At 32.8% G+C, this 17,104-nt stretch overlaps 1 protein-coding gene across 3 annotated transcripts in view; it reads right to left on the bottom strand.

Annotated features, from left to right (window-relative positions):
* The window catches only part of LOC126774334 (uncharacterized), a 119,639-nt gene that overhangs the window by 47,136 nt on the left and 55,399 nt on the right, over nucleotides 1-17,104 (bottom strand). For 2 of the 3 annotated variants that reach the window (XM_050495813.1, XM_050495811.1), the window contains one exon: nucleotides 419-455. The exons of the other annotated variant lie outside the window; for it this stretch is intronic. The gene's annotated coding sequence lies outside the window, so the exon portion shown is untranslated. The remainder of the gene's footprint in view (nucleotides 1-418; nucleotides 456-17,104) is intronic. 3 annotated transcript variants of the gene reach the window in all.

Here is a 17,104-nt window from a genome sequence, read left to right as displayed (position 1 = left end):
GTTGCTATGGGTTTATAATGAAATAGCTCATATTATTTTACTTTTTTTATTCGATAGTAAAAGAATACCTATAATAGTGTAAGGTTTTACCGTTTTTTAATAATTATTTTGATATTTTTAGAAAATAATGGTAATATTTTTAAATAAATTAACACTGGTTGGAAATGATTGAGCGAAAAAAACTACGCGATTTATAAAAAAGAAACACAACACGGAAAGATTGACTCGTTCGATGGTTGCTAGGGTGATTGCAGGAATTCCAATAAATATTGTAATAGAATTTTAAAATATTAATTAATAATAAATATAACAAGCTACGTGTGGAAAAGAATAAAATGTTAAAAGTAAACGTGAAGGATTGTTTTACTGGGGTATTCTTACAATAGTAACATTTTTAATCGGAATAAATTTAGGTTACCTTAATTCTTCAATACTTGATCTCCTCACTCTCGGTTCTGTAACAAAAATATATAATAATTAAAAAATTTTTTTACATCTGCTACAAACAGAGGTTTTGGTTCATTTACCTATAAAAAGCCTATCTCATGATTTTTACTCGGAACCTCAGGATTTATAAGTAAGATCCATAAGTTAGTCATTAGACAAACGAGATAGTTGTCAAGCAGGCTTGCACAAAGTGTTACCACCAAGTAAAACCTTTTAATATGAAACAATATTTGTAGATAATTATATGTACAATAATATGTAAAATAAATAAGTACAGTTTGTTCAGTAAATCGACCAAAGGTCAATCAAGATCAGCCATTGTCCGCTTGGACATAGATTTTGAATGTTCAAGCAAATAGTTTAATGGACAATGTCCTTGTCGGTTGTCTATTTGTTTCCACAGACACGGAAGCCTCGGGGAATTTAAATCTCAAACAGCGATTACACGTCGGATAATGGAAATAGGGAATATTATTTTAATGAAGGACTGGTATTTATAGGATGTGGGAGGGGATAATGGAAACGCATAAGCGGTTGATTTATTTTAAATTGAATAAAAATATTTTATTTATGTGACCGGTATGCTACACAGATTCTATCGAAAATTACAGTAAAGCGTGTCAGTAAGAATCGTAATTGTTAACAATTGCATGGTTCTAAGCAATTGATATATTTTTTTTTTTATGTAGTATTTTTATTTAACATGTTATATTTATTTGCTTGATCAATTATAAATCCTCTGTTCAATAAGCGTAGTTTACAATAAAACTAAGTACTCATTAATACGAGAGTAGTTTTGCAAAATTAAATTATTATCGATGTACCAAAATATTTGAACATATATTTAAATCTCAACGATAAGTGTGGCAAATGACAGTTGAACAACAGACAATAACAAAATGACGTCACGATGTCAATATTTACGGCGGCCATCTTGGACCACACACCAATATGACGTGAATGGGACAGACACGCACACCGGCTAACAAGATGACAGTGACGATATGTCAATGTTGTCGGATTATAATGAACTGAACATCTTGAATTCACGTTACGAGATTTGTACAGTTACAGTGAAGTTACAGCCTTGTACAGGGGGACTGTTATGTCTAGAAATGGTTTGTGTCTACTTAAATCGCCCTATCTTAGTAACAACATAACGGTCACTATTGTTTTATTTGAGATTATCTGAACCCTAATAGCAGACTATAACCTTTTGAAGGGTATACGGTTTTGATTTGAGTCAAGTAATAATATAGTTTTGTAGGTTTGAGGTTATTTTGAATATATAAGATTATTCATTGTAAAGAAATGAATATTTTCTACTCAATCGAATTTTCTTAAGGTTTATTTTGCAAGTCAAGACTATGATAATCGAAAAGCAAGCGGTGGATTTTATAACAAAAATAGTTAGTAAATATATTATATGTTACTTAGCGTTTCAACAGCCCCTAGTGGTGTGATGTCAGCGCTGTTCATATAAGTCTACAAAAACCTATTTCTTGCAGTTATACAGCGCTGACTTAATAAAATTCAATAACCCAAATTACGATGACAACATATAATGATACAAACAAATATTGGCACTGACATTTCTTTTAATATTTCAGACTATTCTTGATGAAAATTCAAATTGACTGCAGTTGAAAGCTAGGCAAGCTATTTAATATGAAACAGATTAATGAACTGTCTCTACATATTATAAAACAAAGTCCCCCAGCCGCGTCTGTCATCTAAACGCAATAAAATCAATAATTCAAAAATTACCGAACGGATTTTTATACGGTTTTCGCTATAGAGTGGTTCATGAGAAAGGTTTTGGTAAATTGATTGAAATATGGCGATGTCATGAAAAATCATGACAAACGGGAGCTTTACTGGCGTGCGTCGCATAAACCAATTGTTATATTATGTTTTTTTTTTTTTTTTATAGAATAGGAAGGCGGACGAGCATATGGGCCACCTTATGGTAAGTGGTCACCAACGCTCTTAGACATTGGCATTGTAAGAAATGTCAACCATCGCTTACATATCCAATGCGCCACCAACCTTGGGAACTAAGATGTTATGTCCCTTGTGCCTGTAATTACACTGGCTCACTCACCCTTCAAACCGGAACACAACAATATCAAGTATTGCTGTTTTGCGGTAGAATATCTGATGAGTGGGTGGTACCTACCCAGACGAGCTTGCACAAAGCCCTACCACCAGTAAATAGTACGATATAATCGTAATGCTTAGACCCTTATTTATATTTATAATAAAGAAGACTACAGAAGTTTTTGAATATTAAAATAGGATATAAAAAAATAATATATTAAAAAAGTACAGTTAGATGAACAATTAAATTAGACTCACATGAAAACATTTCAATTTATATTTAAAAGGTTTTTTTTTTTAATTATTTTATTTTATTTTTAATAACAGTTATTTATACATTTCGTTAAGCGATTTTAATGTTCAAAATTTAATTTTTAATTTAGGTTGTGGGTTTTGCTTATCATTTAATTTCTTAGTATCATCACGGTTATTTAATATTATTTATATTAACATTACAAGAAATACGAACGGTTGTAATTAGTTTTTTTTTATAGAATAGGAAGGCGGACGAGCATATGGGCCACCTGATGGTAAGTGGTCACCAACGCCCATAGACATTAGCATTATAAGAAATGTTAACCATCGCTTACATCACCAATGCGCCACCACTGGCTCGCTCACCCTTCAAACCGGAACACAACAATTACCTAATACTGCTGTATCGCGGTAGAATATCTGATGAGTGGGTGGTACCTACCCAGACGAGCTTACACAAAGCTCTACCACCAGTAAATTATTATGTTATGTAAATGATTTTCTATTTCAAAGAAATTATAGAGTTGTAATAATAATTAGAAAAAACAGTTCTTGAAACGACTACTTAAACATTAAACAATAACATACATCTAAATATGAATCTTATGAGATATAAAATAAAGTAGAAAAATAATTGTCAAGTCCGAGTGAGCTTGTAACGTTTAGCTATCAACGTGCGCGGGCGCAACGAATCGTGCAAAAACGCAATGAGATCATCGTTTGAGTGTCGTTTGAACGTGACGTGTTGATCTATGGTGTTGATTGCGACCCATGGTGTAGATAATGCGATGACAGACAAGCCCAGAACTCAATGAGCGGTTCTAATACTACGCATGGCTTGTTTAATTCGATGGCGTAATTTGTTGAAATTAAAATTCATTCTGCTATTTTTAAACATCTATTAATCTAGCAAAAAATAATCCACACGGTATAAGCTGATCATACTTTCATTTATTAGCTTTTAGATCATTTTCATAAAACTTGGTGGTATTTTTTTACACTTATTACGTATTCTACCGCCAAACAGCAATACTTATTATTGATGTGTTCCGGTTGGAAGGGTATGTGAGCCAGTAACTGTAGGTACAAGGGACATAACATCTTAATTCTTTAGGTTGGTGGCGCATTGTAAAGGATAACTAGTATGCCTCTGGGCGATGGCGATCATTAAACATCATTCGACCCGTTTGCACGTTCGTCTACTTATGATATAAAAAAAATAAATAAAGAATAGAAATAAATTACTTTGTATTTCGATAATTAATTTTAGTACCTATTATAATCTTAAATCGACACTTATATGAAATATTTACGAGCTTAGTATTAGAATAATAATTATTATATGATTAAAGAACAAATACATAAGTACTTACATAATACTTATTTATATTTATTATAATATACATTTATAAAAATAAAAATATAAGCCTTTGTAATTATGAGAACAATTAATATATAATTATATATTACATATTGGATAATGTTACGGTATATTATGATAATGAAATATATAGATTATTAATTTTTATTTGTGTATGCTTATGCCCTTAATATACATTCTTATAATAAAAAGCAGATAAATTGTTAAAAATGTATATATATTATGTATATATTATGTACAAGCATATGGGCAACCTGATGGTAGGTGGTCACCAACGCCCATAGACATTGGCATTGTAAAAAATGTTAACCATTCCTTACGCTAATGCGCCACCAACCTTGGGAACTAAGATGTTATGTCCTTTGTGCCTGTAATTACACTGAATCACTCCCCCTTCAAACCGGAACACAACAATACCAAGTACTGCTGTTTTGCGGTAGAATATCTGATGAGTGGGTGGTACCTACCCAGACAAAAAGCCCTACCACCAGTTAAAGGTTTAAATTAAATTAAAGGTTTTATTTGCTTCAATCATCATATTAATTTATCAGTACAGTAACAGCCTGTGAATGTCCCACTGCTGGGTTAAGACCTCCTCTCCCTTTTTAAGGATACCTTCTCCTTATAGCTCCTTAGAGCTTATTCCACCACGCTGCTCCAATGCGGGTTGGTGGAATACACATGAGGCAGAATTTCAGTGAAATTAGACACATGCAGGTTTCCTCACGATGTTTTCCTTCACCGTATAGCACGAGATGAATTATAATCACAAATTAAGCACATGAAAATTCAGTGGTGCTTGCCCGGGTTGAACCCACGATCATCGGTTAAGATTCACGCGTTCTTACCACTGGGCCGTCTCGGTTTCGAAAATTTTCAGTATAAAATATTATTTAAAATTGTCACGAAGTAGTAGGAAGCTAGTTAACTTAGGCTATTTTTATAATCGTGCGCAATCACAAACTCATAAGAAACTATATTAATTAAATAAAACTTAATTATAGCAATTGAACATACTATTGAAGTATCAACGACTTCATTCGTTAGCGGTAAATTACGACCGTAGTTAATCTCGGATTACTTAGAAATTTTAGTATTAATTTTTATTTATGTTATATACTTGTTTATAGTGCGGCTTTGTCCGCCTGCTACGGATAGTTTACTCTTTGTTGGGAGAGTTTGAGGTACAAATAAGTAGACTGTGTCCTTTCTTAGGGTTCAAGCTTGCTTTATACAAAAACTATATCATAATTGGTTCAGTGGATTAGATGTGAAAGCGTAACAGACAAACATATTAACTTTTGCATTATAATATTAGTATAAATAAAAGTACAAAATAAAACCTCTTTTTGTCTCGAAATACCATTTTTATTTTTAAAATTACAAATTTAAATAAAGCTGATTATGTCTTTATCGTGACCTTAAGAAAAAAAAACTTAAAATAAAACATTTTCTCATATTTTATACTATAGACATAATATAACTTCATAACACTAAAAGAAAGGATATTATTTTTTTGTGAATATTATTATAAATATAAATTACTTGTGCTTGGAACGCATTCAACTGTTTACGCATATTATATAACTGACTTTAAGCTTCTGAAACGCTGATTAAACTCCGATTAACTAACTTGACTCTTATCTTAATATTCATTGGACGGTGGCAGCCATATTTGATCAAGTTAATTAATCTGACTTTGCATCATTGAAGAAACGATTAGTGTAATCTAATTTTAATTAATATAATTTAATATTAATTTTCAAGTTTTGATTAAATTAACCCTTGTCTTGTTCGTATGCGTTTGCATTCGTGGTTATGGATGTTGCGAAGAAAAATGGAGGAAAAATGAAAAATAATTAGCGTAGAATTAATTGTTTATATACATTAATAATGATGTCCTCCAGACCCATTTCGGCTACGGCGTCCAATTTCAAGAAATGCCACCTACGCAGGAGATATTATAGTGCACAAGTGTGTGCGCAAACACAGGTGCACTCTCTATTCCCTAACTCTCATAATCAGATGGGACGGCAATCTGACACGACCGGTAAGAGTTCAGGAGTTGGACCAACGGCTTTACGTGCTTTCCGGGCTGCTACTGAGAATTTTCTGACAGAAAAATCCAATAAATTTTTATTGGTCCGACCTGGGAATTGAACCCTGGACCTCCGGATCTGCGGCGTTATATTAAGACACTAGACCAGCAAGGCAGTCGAACATAGTATAGTTATATACATTATGTAATCGAGGAACGTCAAATGCAGACGATCTTTTCACACGGTTATAATGAAAAATAATAGAAGCTTTAAGATTCTAAGAATGCTCGACTTTATTTAATTTTCATGACATATTTGCGAAATCCGAGATGATACCGAATGACTGGAACACTACTGGATGGTAATGGGATCGAAGCCGGGCAAGTAACATTGATATTTCATGTGCTTAATATGTGTGTTTAATTTATTTCGTGTTCGATGGTGACGAAAATATCGTGGGGCAACCTGCTTGTCGGATAAAAATCTGCCCCCTGTCTCCTTCAACTCGCATCGGAGCAGCGTGTTGGTATAAGCTCTATCTAATGTGGATCAGGTCGACGTCCTTCACTCTTCAGTAGTTTCGACATCGCGATAATATCTCAGCCATGTTTTATATAGATCTTGTCAGTGCCCTACTGGATTTAAGGTTTCATACGACAATTACTGTGCTATACATTCACATAAAGTTGGTAAATATTTATAATAATAAGCAATTACTTCTTACGTGTTGTTAGCTCATTGCGTCTGTTGTTTATTTATTAATAATAATTAAAATACATTTTTAAATGTAAAATGTATTTTTCTATCTTTTTAACACGTATACATAGTAATGTTATATACAATGCAATCACTGTATGGGATGGCACTGGCCCCTAAGACACGAGACTTCCTAGTTTAGAGTGCCGGGTCTTTATATGTATGTATAAAAACTATTTTAATAAAGATTTTTATTTATTACTTAATTTATTTATTATTTATAATGTCTTATGGTAACATTCATATTCTGTAAAGGGTTGGCTTGAATCGTATTAGAAACATTTTCAACTAAATTTTATCTAAAAGCAAGATTTTACTGAGATGCAAACAAGTAGTTATTTTTTAACAACAAAACTGATGTTGAAATTCGTAACAAATTATTATTTTTTATAAATAGTTTTTTATGCGTTGATTGGAATGTTAAGCCGGATATTCGAATGCACGCCGGAATTTCTATTAACTGTATATTTATGTGGGAGATTCGAACGCATTTATCTTAATTGTTAAAAAATCGGACAGTAGCAAGTTGATCTCACAGATCGAGGCTTTTGTAGAGTATGACAATAAGAGAAACGCGAATAATTTCATTTTTGGTAGTTAAAACTAAAAAAAAAACAGTTACAGTCCTTAAAGTCCCACGAATGGGCGAAAGCTTGCCCACCTTTTGGGGATAAAGCTTAGAATTTATTTCATGATTCCCTGGTCGCTTGTTGCAGAATTTCATTCGACACATCCAACTCATTAAGCCCATGAAAACTTAGATATGCTTGTAAGGGATCTCGCAATCTTCTGTTCTGGTACTCGGCCGTTTCGGCTCCATGGTTAGACCACGTATATATAATCTTACTAATAACTAATTATTTTATAGGTTATAAGTACTTTTCGATAAAATCTCCATTTTGTAATAATAGCGGTTTTCGATATCATCCAGCGTTATAAAATAACGCTCCAAAACTGTTTATAAATAAATTAAAATATACTTTATTCGAGTAACCTTGAAGAATCATTGATTATTAATTATTACAATATTATTTTAAAGTAAAATTTCTAAGAACATTAATAGCTATTCGGTTACATGAATCTAATTGCCACTTGTAGACAAATAATGTGTGAGAAAGAGTCATTGACCTTAAGCTGTCATATACAAACGGTGGTCGATTGTGTAAGCGGAAACACACGATACCACGAGGATGCGGTTTTCTCTGTTATTTAAGCCGAAAGGTAGTTTCGCGGATGGAATATCACTAAGTCGGAAGTGGGATTGGTATTTCGTCTAGGCAAATAGTTTTAAATGATATTTATATTATATTTTATATACTAAACATCTCAACATTATGTCTCTTATTTTTTTTTTTTATAGAATAGAAAGGTGGACGAGCATATGGGCCACCTGATGGTAAGTGGTCACCAAACGCCCTTAGACATTGGCATTGTAAGAAATGTCAACCATCGCTTACAGCCAATGCGCCACCAACCTTGGGAACTAAGATTTTATGTCCCTTGTGCCTGTAATTACACTGGCTCACTCACCCTTCAAACCGGAACACAACAATATCAAGTATTGCTGTTTTGCGGTAGAATATCTGATGAGTGGGTGGTACCTACCCAGACGAGCTTGCACAAAGCCCTACCACCAGTACTTAGCCAGTCATAACCTTTTTTAAATACATTCACACATACAAGATAATTATTGTTATCATCATTACACACTACATTAAAATGTTTATTCATATTTAAAAACAAACAAAATATCGTCTTAGTACATAAATTTAACTAAGCTTGTAACCGATTTTCAATCTGCACTTATACAAATGCTGTCTAACACAATGTATATAATCTAAAACAATAATTGAAATGTTCAAAAATTTAATCAAAACAAAAGTTAGTTAACATAATAACTGGAAAATCTAATAAAATTCTATTGTTACTAATATTTGTAATGCGTGAGTGAGTTTGTTTGTTTGTTACGCTTTCATGTCTTAACTACACAACCGATCATGATGAAATTTTGTATGCACGTCGTCAGGGGTACACAAAAGGACATGGGGTACCTAACATCTCCCCCTACCCCTCACACGCGGACAAACTCGCGTGTAGTAACTAGTAATCTATAATGTAATATTATGTTTTTTTTTTCAACTGCTATAATAACTTATAACAACATAAATAAGGAAAAGATACAATTTTAAATATTAGTTAGTTTATAAAATAGTTAGACCTTTAAAGTAATATCAAATATGAACAGCGGAAACGAACCCGCGACCCGTCCACGTAATTTAATTATCATATGTTCTGTCGGTTTTGTGATAATGTGATATTATGACGTACGCGCTAATGTTCCGGTCGATGTCAGTAATGAAATATTTTTCAAGGTATCGTTCAAGGAAATGTTATACTAGTATTTATTTCGCTATTTTTTCATCAGGTACATCAGGACATCGCAAAGTAATTTTAAGAACTTAATATTAGTTTTATATTTAATAATATAATGTCCTCCAACCGATTTCGCCGAATCTCTTAAGATTAACCAACTACGCAGGAGATATTATAGTGCAGAGGTGTGTGCGCAAACACAGGTGCACTCTCTATTCACTAACTCTCATAATCCGATGGGACACGTCTGGAAAGAGTTCAAGCGCAGGACCGACGGGTTTACGTGCTTTCCGAGTCACGGGAGTGAACACACTTCCAACTTCCAGACTCTGGGCTGCTACTGAGAATTTTCTGACAGAAAAATCCAATAACTTTTTTGTGGTCCGACCTGGGAATTGAACACAGGACCTCCGGGTCTGCTGTCTTATATCAAGCCACTAGACCAACGAGGCAGTGTTATATTTACTATAAGAACAAAGTCGCATCTGTCTGCCTAAACTCATAAACTACCGGACGGATTTCATAGACGGGGAATGGGGAAGGTTTAGGTGTAAAATTCATTAAAGTTTTTGTAATATTCGATATTTAAATATCAAGTAAATTTAAATATAGAATAGATGAAGAATTAAAAGAAGTGAGATATGAGTTTGTCATACCTACCCATATTTTCACAAAGCCAATTTAACTATTTGATTGGATATTGAAATTGAAAAATTAAATAAAACGAGAATACAAAATGAATTTCGATTGAAATTGAAAGTTAAAGGAGCAACAATGCAATGAAAGTGAAATAAAACTGTAAGTTTAATCAAAATCGTGCCCCGAACGTACGTGACAGTAGAAAACAGCGGTATATTAGCAAATTAACTTCCAAACTTCTTATTCCAAACGTCAAAGACTTGAAGAAAGTATATTTGTTACTAATATTATAAATGTGAAATTCGGTCTGTTTGTACCGCTTTCCAGGCTAATCCGCTGAACAGATTTTGATGAAATTAGGTATGAAGCAAGCTTGAACCCAAAGGAAGGTTAAAGGCTACTTTATATACTTAGCTCCGGCCCCACCCGCTAACACATGCGGGCGAAATGTTTAAATATTTTCATATTCAAAATATGGAATAGCTAAATATTACGCTGACATTTGATTCGAAGTTCATCTACGGAAACCGCATTTCTGGTTAACATCGTTGAATATATGGACGGGACGTTAGTACAGGGTTCAAGGGTTAATCAAAATATAGCGTGTTAGCCTTGAATGATGTATTTCCTAAGGAAACTCCGTTTAATCTTAGCTAACGGTATGGAGATAAAACTAGGATAATAATATTCTTAGTCTCAATAACTCAGCAATTAATGTACAGCCGGTCGATGTTGAAGTTGCAGGTTCAATCCTGACCTTTGTGGTATGTTACCCTCCTTACATAAGCTATTGATTTATACGGGAACCTTTAGCGAACTTGCCATTAATTCAACCGGTCGATTTGTTTTCATTCATTCATCTTTGATGATTCCGTTTGATTTAATTAAAATCCCTCATTCGCGAATAATAACTCTTATATATTTTACGGAAGATGTTTGTCAAATTTTAAAAAAGGAAAGCGATTTTTTTTTTGTTATTTATTTTGTTACTAATAAAATAAAACAATGCGATGTTTGTTTGTTTAAATATCTGTTACATTATCACGCTCGAACGGTAAATTAAATTTATTTTGAATTTGATCGTAGGATAGAATACTATTTGCGTGTTATATATACAAATAGTTTATCTTACTCAACTAGTTTGTTTTTTTTTTAAGTAGCAACAAAGTAAATATTACATTAACGAGAATACAGCAATAAAATGTGGTAAACAAATTAGTGTACCCTTGTTAAACAAGTGTCGGTAATCAGCATCCTAATGAAGTACCTTCCCCGAAGATCTAAGAAATAACTTAGCTAAATGAATGGTGAAGACCTAAGAACAATGTGATAGAAATGGCATCAAGTGTGTATAGAAAATGATTTTTTTTTTTAGCAAATTGATCCGGGAGATAGCGTTGCAGTTTAGGTAGTGATTTTACGCTGATCGATTGCCATCATTATCAATATAGATTTCGAATGATTAATAAGTGAACACAGCGTCAGCTGATGCACCTGCGGTGGGTTTGGCTGTGGGAGGTTGCGAAAGTCGTAAAAAAAAGTAATAGAACACAGGCTGAAACTTTTTTCATGAATAGTTAAAATCAAACTGAACCGGAAAAAAGTGTCAGCTGCATCGTCGGGATGTTATGCGTCAGCTGCTCGCATGAACTTGTATAAAAAAATGTTAATAATTGAATTAAAAATAACCATTGCTCAATATCGCAATGAAATATAAAATCATTTAAATTATAACGGATATTATTTAATCATTTTCCTATTTATTTTTTGTACATAATAGATAAACCTATACTAATATAATTTATACATATTTTATCAGCGCATGTATATGATTTCTTCCATGCCATTTCTATATTCTTAGTCTATGCGAATTTAAAACGAGGCAACATGTTAGCGCCCGTACTACGCATTAAAATATCTTAAACTGAATTAAGTGGATATAAGTGATGTAAAAAGCATTTTTACGGAGCTTCATACTTCATTAAAAGGTATTTTGCACTACGTAACACGTTTTTAGGGTTCCCGAGAATATGATAGGAATTCGAGTGTTTGTATTCATGTTGTCGCTTGAGAAAGATTACGAGACTTGTAATTTAAAGTTGCGAATTCATAATTATATTAGTACTAGCACTTATGTCTTCGCGAGGAGTTTTTACACGTATGGTACTTGGTGATAGGGCTTTGTGCGAGCCCGCCTGGATAGGTATCACTCACTCACCACATTCTACTCCAAAACAGCCTTCTATGGACATGGTGACCACTTACCATTAGGTTAATTATTAAATTAGCTGTACCCGGTTTCGGTAAGCCGAGATGGCCCAGTGGTAAAAACGCGTGAATCTTAACCGATGATCGTGGGTTCAAACCCGGGTAAGCACTACTGAATTTTCATGTGCTTAATTTGTTATTATAATTCTACTCGTGCTTTATACGATATGGTGCGATGCAGGAAACATCGTGAATAAACCTGCATGTGTCTAATTTCACGGAAATTCTGTTACGTGTGTATTATTCCAACCCGCACTTGAGCAGCGTAGTGAAATATGCTCCAAAACTTTTCCTCAAAAAGGGAGAGGAGGCCTTCAGCCCAGCTGTGGGACATTCACAGGCTGATACGGACCCAGTTTTACCTTCGTGAAATTTTAACTATGCAAATAATAATATATAATAGACTACATAGATATTATACTATTAACACAAATGGAAACAAAGGCTGTATCGAGTTTAAGGAACCCCAGTGTCTAGTTAATTCATTGAATTTCTTATATCCGTATATATAATTAAAGTATAAGTATTAGTTAAATATAATGTTAAATTTATAGTTAATATCAATAGATTTTCCTTTTATGTTTCAATTTGTATAGTTGTATTAAAATGGATTCAATTTATTTGCAGCTGGCACTTAATGTTCTTAGTTGTTATATTAAATCCAAACATTTTTTATTCAAATTGACTTTCTAACTACTTTTGAATGGACAAGAGTTAACACCAGCTCTGAATGTAGATTCTACCGAGAAGAATGGGCAAGAAATTTAGTAGTTATTGTTCCAAAAGTACCAATTTTATGGGTAACAAAAGTTTTTACAGTAGATTTCGTGTAAACCATTCGTTGACAGCAATACTTCGTATTGCTCTGTTTTCGCTTAAAGGGTGAGTGAGACAGTGTAATTATAGGCACAAGGTACATAGGCATATGGTTATCAGTGCAAGATGATATAGGAAACTTCCTATTTATGCTTCTTACTACTATAGCGAAATCTCCTTTAGAATAAACCTTGGGTGGGATGGGATTCCACCAAGCGGTAACAATTAAATTTAGTTTGGTGAATGCCGGACACTATTGTACGAGTTGTGTTTGTAATGAGAGTAATTATAATTGATAAGTTATGTAACTTATCAAGCTTACCTCAGTCTTGAATTATTAGTCTTTCACAGTCACTCAAACATAAACTTTATTTCTAAATGTTAGGAAGTTCCCTTTGCTAATCACCGAATTTTCACATATATATTTTATTCCGCCGCACCGCCGCACGTTCAAGAAGTATCTTCAAGATGGCGCGAAAACATTGTCGTCGTTGATTGGTCAAACGACATTCCAATAATAATATATATTGTAGATAAATATATATATATATATTGTAATAAGTTGGAAAGAGATGATGTATATTCTTTGTGTTGCAAGTATTATAAATTAAACACTTGTATTAGTAGTTATCATAATTAAATCTAATATTTCGGTATGTGACTTCAATTATTATCTCTATTTACTTGAATAATATTTAAACATGAATTGACTAAATTATTAATTTTAGTTATTCTAAAATAACGGGAACCATTTTGCATAAATTATTTATATTAATTTTTCACTGACGCTCAATTTATACTGTTGCAAAAAATAGTAACCGAATTGATTAAATCGAATAGCATAAAAACCAATATGTCTTCCTACTTTATAATAAAATTGTTGTTGGTAACCGGAGTTAACTGTTATATTCAGAAATATTTATTAAAATTAACAAAAAATATCCTACACAGACATGCACAAGTTTTACAATATGACAGATAAATAATTCGATAATTATTTTTTACTTTATACTTCATTGTACACCACAAAGAGAGAAAAAAAATACAAAACATGGATATTTTTAATTATGTTTAATTTTTTTTGTATTTATCTTTGAGAATCTATTCAAACATTAATTTTATTAATATTAAATTGTTTTATCTATGGTTGCCAGTTTCACCACGGAGGCCATTTTCGAGGTAATTGCGCGGTACAAAATTATTATAATGCACAAGTTTGTGCGCAAATACTGTCTGTAATCGAATTAGGTGGGACCGCAAATATGACACAGTGGGTTACGGGGATGAATCCAGGTTCAGGATCAAAGGCATTACGCGTTTTCCGAGACTCAGACTCCAGGCTGTTTGTTATGAACGTTAGAGTGAAGGTATTCTGGTATAATTTTATCAACATAAAATTTAAATAGGTGGCGTGCGAATCGTATTGAGTAATTATATACAAAAACACTTAACGGGTATGAGCGAATACTTAATAAATTAACTTTTTCCTTTGTAATTCAATAGTGTTTGTTTTTCGCTTAAAATCCCATGATGTGAAAATTTGCAAACGTTTGCAATGTTTCACTTGAAACACGCCGTACGACTTACGCAAGATCAAACGAACGGACGGACAAATTGCACGCATTTTTCAACGTCGCTGACAGTGTTTGTGTTTCAACAATACGGTTTGTGTCATACATTAGCTTTCTCGTGACGACTGGAATGTCGTAAAGCGATACTATAGAACAATACGACGGCTAATTGATGACTATGACGCCATTACACGGTAACAGGTTAGAGAATATCCCTAAAAATACTTATAGTACAAATTTAAAGAGTATAAAGACATATATATTCGCTGAATTTTACTGGTGTTAGAGCTTTGTGCAAGCTCGTCTGGGTAGGTACCACCCACTCATCAGATATTCTACCGCAAAACAGCAGTACTTGGTATTGTTGTGTTCCGGTTTGAAGGGTGAGTGAGCCAGTGTAATTACAGGCACAAGGGACATAACATCTTAGTTCCCAAGGTTGGTGGCGCATTGGTGATGTAAGCGATGGTTAACATTTCTTACAATGCCAATGTCTATGGGCGTTGGTGACCACTTACCATCAGGTGGCCCATATGCTCGTCCGCCTTACTATTCTATAAAAAATTGAATCAAAATGTATATATTCTTATATATCTCTTCATTTGGTAGGACATCTGTGGGTGTTGCGGTAACTCGTTTCAAATTTTTTATTATTAAATAATAATATACGCTAGGTAAGTCTTTTTCTGTCATGCTGGTTTTATACGAAGCCAATAGCCGAGACAATCTACTAAGCAAAAATACAATACACGTAGGGTTACAAGGGTACAATATCAAAGGGTTTCTTCTTTTTTTGTGATAGAAATGGTTTATTACAATGAATCGGCTTCATTGATGACTTGAGGATAATCCAATGTAGAGGGTCGTCTCTATTTACACGAAGCCATTGTTGAATTGACTTAGTGGGTTGGCTCATCAGCACGATCCCACAGCCACTCCGATCCTCTTGGCCTTATATAAATTCCGCATAAATCACATGCTATGGTAAATTATTTTATAATCGTGTGGTCTTTAAAGTTTATACATACATAAATGCCATGCTGATAAAAAAACTAATGCCTGTGACATTTATACACTGTTTGTATTGTTATAGTTACTTTTTCTCCGACGTATGCGCTCACTAAGAACGGATTTTAAGGAAATCCTATCCAAAATTCTTTGTTTTCTTATTATCTACCCGTGCGAAGCCGGCACGATTAGCTAGTATTTAATATAAATGACTACTTATTGACTCAAAAATAATTTAGTTCGTCGGATAATTGCGTAGTCGTTTAGCAGTAAGAATAATAATAATAATATCCTGGGACATTATTCACATCTAATCCCAAACTAAGCAGATACTACTACGGAAACTAGACAACTGATATACTACATATACTTCTTTTATTTTGTAAATACATACTTATATATAGATAATTACACCCAGACTCAAGACAAACAGACATGTTCATGCACAAAAATCTCTGTCACAACCACGCCAATCGGCCCGTAAATGTTGAGTGGGTGGAATCTATATGAACAAAACACGCGAACAGCACAAAACTGCGCATACCAAATATATACATACATATTAAAAAAATTTTTAGTTCATTTATTTTGAATTTTAGAACTCGTGTGCTTCCAACTATTCTATTTTGAAAATACATAAGTCTTAACAACTATATTTATGTAATTACAGTAAGTACAGTAATAGCCTGTTAATGTCCCACTGCTGGGCTAAGGACTCCTCTCCCTTTTTGAGTTTATTCCACCATGCTGCTCCAATGCAGGTTGGTAGAATACACATGTAACATAATTTCAATGAAATTAGACACATACAGGTTTCCTCACGATGTTTACCTTCACCGTCAAGCACGTCATTCCTGCATCGCTATTTCCAAATATTAATTTAAACATTGTTGTCATAAAATTCGACATTTTAAATAAATAACAAATTTATTTAAAATTTATATGTTAAATCGATACTAGTTGTAATAAAATTAGCATTTTAGCAATATTTATATAGCTTTTTAAAAACGATAACTAATTCTGGTATGAATAAATTTATTTGAAAATTAATAATTTAATGTTAACGATATAATATATACTAATAACGATATATATGAGAATGAATGAAGAATTATAATGTAATATAATTTCTTGTAATTAAGTTAAAATAATTTTATTGTATAATTTAAGCTAAAATATTTGCATGTCATAAATATAGTGACTAAACATGTATTTTATGTTTAAAACAAATAAATGGAATTGAATTGAATTGAGAAATCTGTATCGTAATTTGATCTTTATTGAGTAATGAAATCGTTTTTTTAATTAATATGAAACGTTCATCGAACTTTGGTTTTTTAAATTAGGCTAGAGGTTTTAGTGATTTTTTTGGATATTACGTGTCCAGCAAAGTAACAGTTATACAAATCCGTAAGTCAAAAAATAATAAAATTTTAATTTTAAATATTGAA

Source organism: Nymphalis io, chromosome 16 (assembly GCF_905147045.1).
Source record: "Nymphalis io chromosome 16, ilAglIoxx1.1, whole genome shotgun sequence".
Taxonomy (NCBI): domain Eukaryota; kingdom Metazoa; phylum Arthropoda; class Insecta; order Lepidoptera; family Nymphalidae; genus Nymphalis; species Nymphalis io.
Note: the sequence above shows the minus strand (reverse complement) of the source record. Positions and strands in the feature narration are given on the sequence as shown.